The sequence below is a fragment of the Salvelinus sp. IW2-2015 genome, unplaced genomic scaffold (assembly GCF_002910315.2).
Source record: "Salvelinus sp. IW2-2015 unplaced genomic scaffold, ASM291031v2 Un_scaffold1458, whole genome shotgun sequence".
Classification (NCBI taxonomy): Eukaryota; Metazoa; Chordata; class Actinopteri; order Salmoniformes; family Salmonidae; genus Salvelinus; species Salvelinus sp. IW2-2015.
In genome coordinates, this window is record NW_019942920.1 from 192,928 (window position 1) to 200,914 (window position 7,987).

Consider the following 7,987-nt stretch of genomic DNA (forward strand, 5'->3'; position numbering starts at 1 on the left):
ACAACGTATCCAATTTACCAGCAGAGACATTCTTCAAAGGACAAAGGACTCGGTTGGGCAACACGGCCTTCCATCTACCACCAACCTACCGAAGTGCAGCTCAGAGTAAATATTTATTGCATTTTCCTTTTCCAAATGGCCGGTAATTTAGAATGCATAGGATACTGTATTTACGATAGCATGGCTTCCTTCTTTGTTCCTCAAGTCTTCCCGCTCTTTCACTCAAACCCAGCCCCCTTTTCTTTTGTGTAACCAGTTGTCATATCTGTTCCGCCCGCTAGGGACGTTTTCCTTTATGACGTAATTTGTAATCAAGGTATGATTAATTCTATGTATATGTAATTCTGTGTGATTAGTTAGGTATTTAGTAAATAAATAATTAAACCCAATTTTGTATTGCTGATTCAACTTGTTAGCCAGGGTTCGTGAAGATAACCAAGAATGTACAACTTTCAGATGAGACTGAATTAAGGTGACGATTAATATTGACTGCTATTGATATAAAATATTACTAGGTCTTTAAGAGTTTATTCGGAAGATAACAGCTCTATAAATATTATTTCGTTGTGCCCCGACTTTCTAGTTAATTACATTTACATGATTAGCTCAATCAGGTAATAGTTATTACGGAGAAACGATTTTATAGAATAGCATGTCATATCACTTAATCCGGCATAGCCAAAGAAACGACAACTGTGTGATCACGCTCTCTACAGCCGATGTGAGTAAGACCTTTAAACAGGTCAACATTCACAAGGCCACAAGGTCAGATGGATTACAAGGACGTGTACTGTGAGCATGCGCTGACCAACTGGCAAGTGTCTTCACTGACATTTTTAACCTCTCCCTGTCCGAGTCTGTAATACCAACATGTTTAAAGCAGACCACCATAGTGCCTGTGCCCAAGAACACTAAGGTAACCTGCCTAAATGACTACCAACCCGTAGCACTCATGTCTGTAGCCATGAACTGCTTTGAAAGGCTGGTCATGGCTCACATTAACACCATTATCCCAGAAACCCTAGACCCACTCCATTTTACATACTGCTCCACCAGATCCACAGATGATGCAATCTCTATTGCCCTTTCCCACCTGGATAAAATGAACACCTATGTGAGAATGCTACTCATTGAGAACAGCTCAGCGTTCAACACCATAGTACCCACAAAGCTCATCAATAAGCTGAGGACCCTGGGACTAAACAACTCCCTCTGCAACTGGATCCTGGACTTCCTGACAGGCCGCCCCCAGGTGGTAAGGGTAGGTAACAACACATCCCCACGCTGATCCTCAACACATGGGCCCCTCAGGGGTGTGTGTTCAGTCCCCTCCTGTACCCCCTGTTCACTCATGACTGCACAGCCAGGCATGACTCCATGACTCCACAGCCAGGACAACAACCTCTCCCTCAATGTGATCAAGACAAAGGAGATGATTGTGGACTACAGGAAAAAGAGGACCGAGCATGCCCCCACTCTCATCGACAGGGCTGCAGTGGAGCAGGTTGAGAGCTTCAACTTCCTTGGTGTCCACATCACCAACAAACTAACAAACATCCAAGCACACCAAGACAGTCGTGAAGAGGGCACGGCAAAACCTATTCCCCCTCAGGAGGCTGAAAAGATTTGGCATGGGTCCTCAAATCCTCAAAAGGTTCTACAGCTGCAACATCGAGAGCATCCTGACTGGTTGCTTCACTGCCTGGTATGGCAACTGCTCGGCCTCCGACCGCAAGGCACTACAGAGGGTAGTGCAAACGGCCCAGTAAATCAAGCTTTCTGCCATCCAGGACCTCTATACTAGGCGGTGTCAGAGGAAGGCCCTAAAAATTGTCAAAGACTCTAGCTACCCTAATCATAGACTGTTCTCTCTGCTACTGCACGGCAGCGGTACTGGAGCGCCAAGTCTAGGTCCAAGAGGCTTCTAAACAGCTTCTACCCCCAAGCCATAAGACTCCTAATCAAATGGCTACCCAGACTATTTGCATTTCCCCCCAGCCCCCAGCCCCCAGCCCCCACCCCCCCTTTCCCCTTCTTTTACACTGCTGCTACTCTTTGTTGTTATCATCTATGCATAGTCACTTTAATAACGCTACCTACATGTATATATTACCTCAACTAACCGGTTCCCCTGCACATTGACTCTGTACTGGTACCCCCCGTATATAGTCTCGCTATTGTTATTTTACTGCTGCTCTTTAATTACTTGTTACTTTTATTTCTTATTCTTATACATATTTTTTTCAACTGCATTGTTAGTTAGGGGCTTGTAAGGAAGCATTTCACTGTAAGGTCTACACTTGTTGTATTTGGCGCATGTGACTAATAACATGTGATTTGATTTGATTTAATTATACTGTGTTGCAGGCCTATCATGTCACATCGTGGAGAATGTCATTTTTTTATTTGTCCTTTTGCTTATCCAGAACAGTACTGCCATTGAGATATGAATGACATTTTAAGGGAACTCTTGTATATCTCACATGCATTCATCAAAATAAAGTTATTCAAATGTCTTAATTGAAAGACCTACATGGCTATTTTAATCACGACTCCATTATCTCCATTAAGTTCACAGAAGACGCTGGGGCAGAGAAGCTTGAAGGGTTGTGAGAGACCTTGAAGGCTTCGTTAATGTACTCTGAGTTCCCTTCTCTCTCTCATGTCTCTGTCAAAAACCATCACCGACAATTATCAGTAATTATACTAAGAGTATACTGGCTGGATGAATGGAGGCTGTAAAACCATAGCAACACGCTGGGCCTGCTTTTATTCACAGATTTAAAAAAACATTTGGTCACACTTTATTTGAGTCCCATATAGATGATGTGTAACAGTAGAGGCTGCTGAAGGGAGGGCAGCTCATAATAATGGCTGGAACTGAGTAAATGGAATGGCATCAAAGACATGGAAACCATTCCACTAATTCCAGCCATTACCACGAGCCCGTCCTCCCCAATTAAGGTGCCACCAGCCTCCTGTGATGTGTAGATGCTCAAATGTTCAACAAACTATCTACTGCAACAGTTTGATGAATATAGGGTTAGTGTTAAGGTGATGGCTGGGGTTATGGCTAGGTGTAGGGTTGAGCCAGGGTGTGGAAGACACTGTTAACTATAGGTCCTTATTTGTCTTTGAAGTTATTTTGGTTTGCTCTCTATTTTCTGTCTCCCTAATTGTTTAATTGTAATTACTGCCCCCGTGTTAGTCACCATGGCAACCGAAACACTTGGAGTTGCTGCGCCTGAGGCTGATGAGCTTAACTAGCCATGCTCACTTCCGGCTCCTGCTGTTGGTAAGAACATTGATGACTGGCTGTAGTAGTATTAAGTAGTGTTAGTTGCATTCAGTAGTATTAGTAGTATTTATTAGGATCCTCAATTAGCTGCTGCAGAGGCTACTCTACTTGGGGTCCAAACAGGAAGCAAAACAGAAGAAAAATAATACAGAAAGCACTACATTACAATGTAGCAGACACTCCCATCCAGAGGGACCCACAGCTAGGCCATTCATCTCAATATAGCCAGGCGAGACAACCACGTATCGCATACTTAATACATTAAAATGTCTGTCTCTCTTCCAATCAAATGTATTTGTCAGATGCTTTGTAAACAACAGGTGTAGACTAACAGTGAAATGCTTACTTACGGGCCCTTCCCAACAATGCAGAGAGAAAAAAAACACAAGGAATAAATACACAATGAGTAACGATAACTTGGCTATATACACGGTGTACCAGTACTGAGTCAATGTGCAGGTGTATGAGGTAATAAACACAACATGCAACAATTTCAAAGATTTTACTGAGTTACAGTTCATATAAGGAAATCAGTCAATTGAAATAAATCCATTAGGCCCTAATATATGGCTTTCACATGATTGGGAATACAGATATGCATCTGTTGGTCACAAATATCTTAATAAAGGTAGGGGCGTGGATCAGAAAACCAGTCAGTATCTGGTATGACCATCATTTGCCTCATGCAGTGCAACACATCTCTTTCTCATAGAGTTTGATTGTGGCCGGTGGAATGTTGTCACATTTTTCTTCAATGGTTATGCAAAGTTGCTGGATATTTTCAGGAACTGGAACGCGCTGATGTACACGTCGATCCAGAGCATCCTAAACATGCTCAATGTCTGATGAGTATGCAGGCCATGGAAGAACTGAGACATTTTCAGCTTCCAGGAATTGTGTACAGATTCCTGTGACATGGGACGGTGAATTGTCATGCTGAAACATGAGGTGATAGCGGCCGATGAATGGCACGACAATGGGCCTCAGGATCTCGTCAATGTATCTCTGTGCATTCAAATTGCCATAGATAAAATGCAATTGTGTTCGTTATCCGTCGCTTATGCCTGCCCATACCATAACCCCAACGTCATCATGGGGCACTCTGTTCACAACGTTGAGATCAGCAAACCAATCGCCCACACAATGCCATACACACTGTCTGCCATCTTCCCAGTACAGTTGAAACCGGGATTCATCCGTGAAGAGCACACTTTTCCAGTGTGCCAGTGGCCAAACTGCAGTCAGGTCAAGACCCTGGTGAGGACAACTTCTTTGGTTGTGTAAACCCACAGTTTCATCAGCTGTCTGGGTGGCTGAAGAAGCCGGATGTAGAGGTCCTGGGCTGTCCTAGGTACACGTGGTGTGCCGTTGTGAGGCTGGTTGGACGTACTGCCAAATTCTCTAAAACGACATTGGAGGCAGCTTATGGTAGAGAAACGAACATTAAATTCTGTGGCAACTGCTCTGCTGGACATTCCTGCAGTAAACATGCATTGTTGTGTGACAAAACTACACATTTTAGACGGGCCTTTAACACAAGTTGCAGCTGTGTAATGATCATGCTGTTTAATCAGATTCTTGATATGCCACACCTGTCAGATGGATGGATTATCTTGGCAATGGAGAAATGCAGGGATTTGACCAAAACGCAGCGTTGTGAATTGACATGATATTTATTTCACAAGGACGAAAACGAACACGAAAATATACTTGAACAATTTACAAAATAATAAACGGAGTAGACAGACCTGGACATGCGTGTCACGTTCCTGACCTGTTTTCTGTTAGTTTTTGTATGTGTTAGTTGGTCAGGACGTGAGTTTGGGTGGGCAGTCTATGTTTTCTGTTTCTATGTTGGTTTTGGGTACCTGATATGGTTCTCAATTAGAGGCAGGTGGTTTTCATCTCCTCTGATTGAGAATCATATTAAGGTAGGTGTTTTCACTTTGTTTGTCGTGGGTGGTTGTCTCCTGTGTCAGTGTATGTTACGCCACACGGGACTGTTTCGGTTTGTTTGTTCGTTCGGTTTTGTGTAGTCTGTTTTTCCTGTTCGTGCGTTCTTCGTGTTACATGTAAGTTCTTACGTTCAGGTCAGTCTACGTCGTTTATTGTTTTGTTAGTTATTCAAGTGAAGTTTGTTTTCGTTCCTTGTTTAGTAAATAAATCATGTCTACTAGAAATGCTGCATTTTGGTTCAATCCCTGCTCCTCCTCTTCGGATGAAGAGGAAGAGGAACACCGTTACAGAACCACCCACCAAACCAGAACCAAGCAGCGTGAATTCGAGCAGTGGCCTGCTACACAGGATTATTGGAGTTGGGAGGAAATATTGGACGGAAAAGGTCCATGGGCACAGCCGGGAGAATATCGCCGTCCCAAAGCTGAGCTGGAGGCAGCGAAAGCAGAGAGGCGGCGATATGAGGAGGCAGCAAGGAGACGTGGCTGGAAGCCGGAGAATCAAGCGCAAGACCGGAGTTATGAAGGTACGCGGCTAGCACGGAAGCCCGTGAAGAAACCCCAAAAATGTCTTGGGGGGGTGGCTAAGAGGTAGTGGGCCAAGGGAAGGTAGGAGACCTGCGCCCACTTCTCAGGCTAACCGTGGAGAGCGGGAGTACGGGCAGACACCGTGTTACGCAGTAGAGCGCACGGTGTCTCCTGTACGTGTGCATAGTCCGGTGCTGGTTATTCCACCTCCCCGCACTGGTAGGGCTAGATTGAGCATTGAGCCAAGTGCCATGAAGCCGGCTCTACATATCTGGCCACCAGTGCGTCTCCTCGGGCCGGCTTACATGGCACCAGCCTTACGCATGGTGTCCCCGGTTCGCCTACATAGGCCGGTGCGGGTTATTCCACCTCCCCGCACTGGTCGGGCGACGGGGAGCATTCAACCAGGTAAGGTTGGGCAGGCTCAATGCTCAAGGGAGCCAGTACGCCTGCACGGTCCGGTATTTCCGGCGCCACCTTCCCGCCCCAGCCTAGTGCCTCCAGTTCCGGCACCACGCACTAAGCCACCTGTGCGTCTCCAGAGCCCTGTACGCACTGTTCCTTCTCCCCGCACTCGCCCTGAGGTGCGTGCCCTTAACCCGGTACCACCAGTGCCGGTACCACGCACCAGGCCTATAGTGCGCTTCGAGAGGTCAGTGTGCCCTGTCTCTGCTCCCCGCACTAGCCTGAAGGTGCGTGTCCTTAGCCCGGTGCCTCCAGTTCCGACACCACGCACCAGGCCTACAGTGCGCAGGACAAGGGCAGCACCTGGACAAGGGCAGCACTGGACAAGGAGCAGCACCGGGATGAGGGGTAGATCCTGGCTGGCTGGCTCTGGCGGATCCTGGTGGCTGGCTCTGGCGGGCACCTCTTATCCCCCCCCCAAGAAAGACCCCCCTCACCTCTTAGCCCCCCCCAAAAATTTTTGGGGTTTCTTTCGGGCTTCCAGCGACGTCTCCTTGCTGCTCCTCATACACCGCTCTTGGCTCTCGTGCCTCCATCTCCCTACGAGGCGCGGCGATATTCCCATGTGAGCCAGTGTCCTTTTCCCTCCAATATTTCCTCCATGTCCAGAATTCCGTGTAGTGGACCACTGTTCGTATGTCCCGCTTGCTTGGTCCTGGTTTTGGTCTTCATCCGAAGAGGAGGAGCAGGGATTTGACCAAAACGCAGCGTTGTGAATTGACATGATATTATTTCACAAGGACGAAACGAACACGAAAAAATTACTTGAACATTTACAAAATAATAAACGGAGTAGACCTGGACATGCGAACTTACATACACGAAGAACTCACGAACAGGAAAAGACTACACAAAAGAACGACGACAAACAAACCGAAACAGTCCGTGTGGCGGACAAACACAGACACAGGAGACAACCACCCACAACACAATGTGAAAACACCTACCTTAATATGATTCTCAATCAGAGGAGATGAAAACCACCTGCCTCTAATTGAGAACCATATCAGGTACCCAAACCAACATAGAAACACAAACATAGACTGCCCACCCAAATCACGTCCTGACCAATAACACACATACAAAAACTAACAGAAAACGGTCAGGAACGTGAACCCTGTTTAATTAAAGGTTCCAACAGTCATTCTGTTCCCATGTAAAACAACCTTTTGAGTGATTAAAAGATACCCTAATATTTTCGGGGGGATAGAAATGCTAAAATGTGAGAAATATATATTTCCAGGAGTTTGAAAAGACAGGCTGAGTGCACATGGAGCTTATATTCATGAGCTCGGCTTGCCTGACAGCTCTTTGAAAATGGCTATGTCAAGAACTTGTGAGTTAGCAGAATAAATTATCTCAAGCAAATTTGGTGATACACAAAAAGGTAACTCAAACAACATAAAATTGCATCAATGATGTAAAAATGTTAACGTCTCCTGTTTGGCATGTTTTTGTGACGCTGTTCACAGCAGCATGAGGGATGTGTTGATATGACAACTGCGTCAGAGTTTTGAACGACCCTTTAGAATCAGGCAGGCTGAAGCCTAGTTAGCCAGTAACTAGCTAAAATTAGGTAAGAGAATATCATGTTAACATTGGTGTATTAACTGAATGTTGGTAATGTACCTTATGCCCTAACCTAACTCTTAGATCTGACACCTTTTTTCATATTTCACCTAAATTGACATACCCCAAATCTAACTTCCTGTAGCTCAGGACCTGAAGCAAGGGATATGGC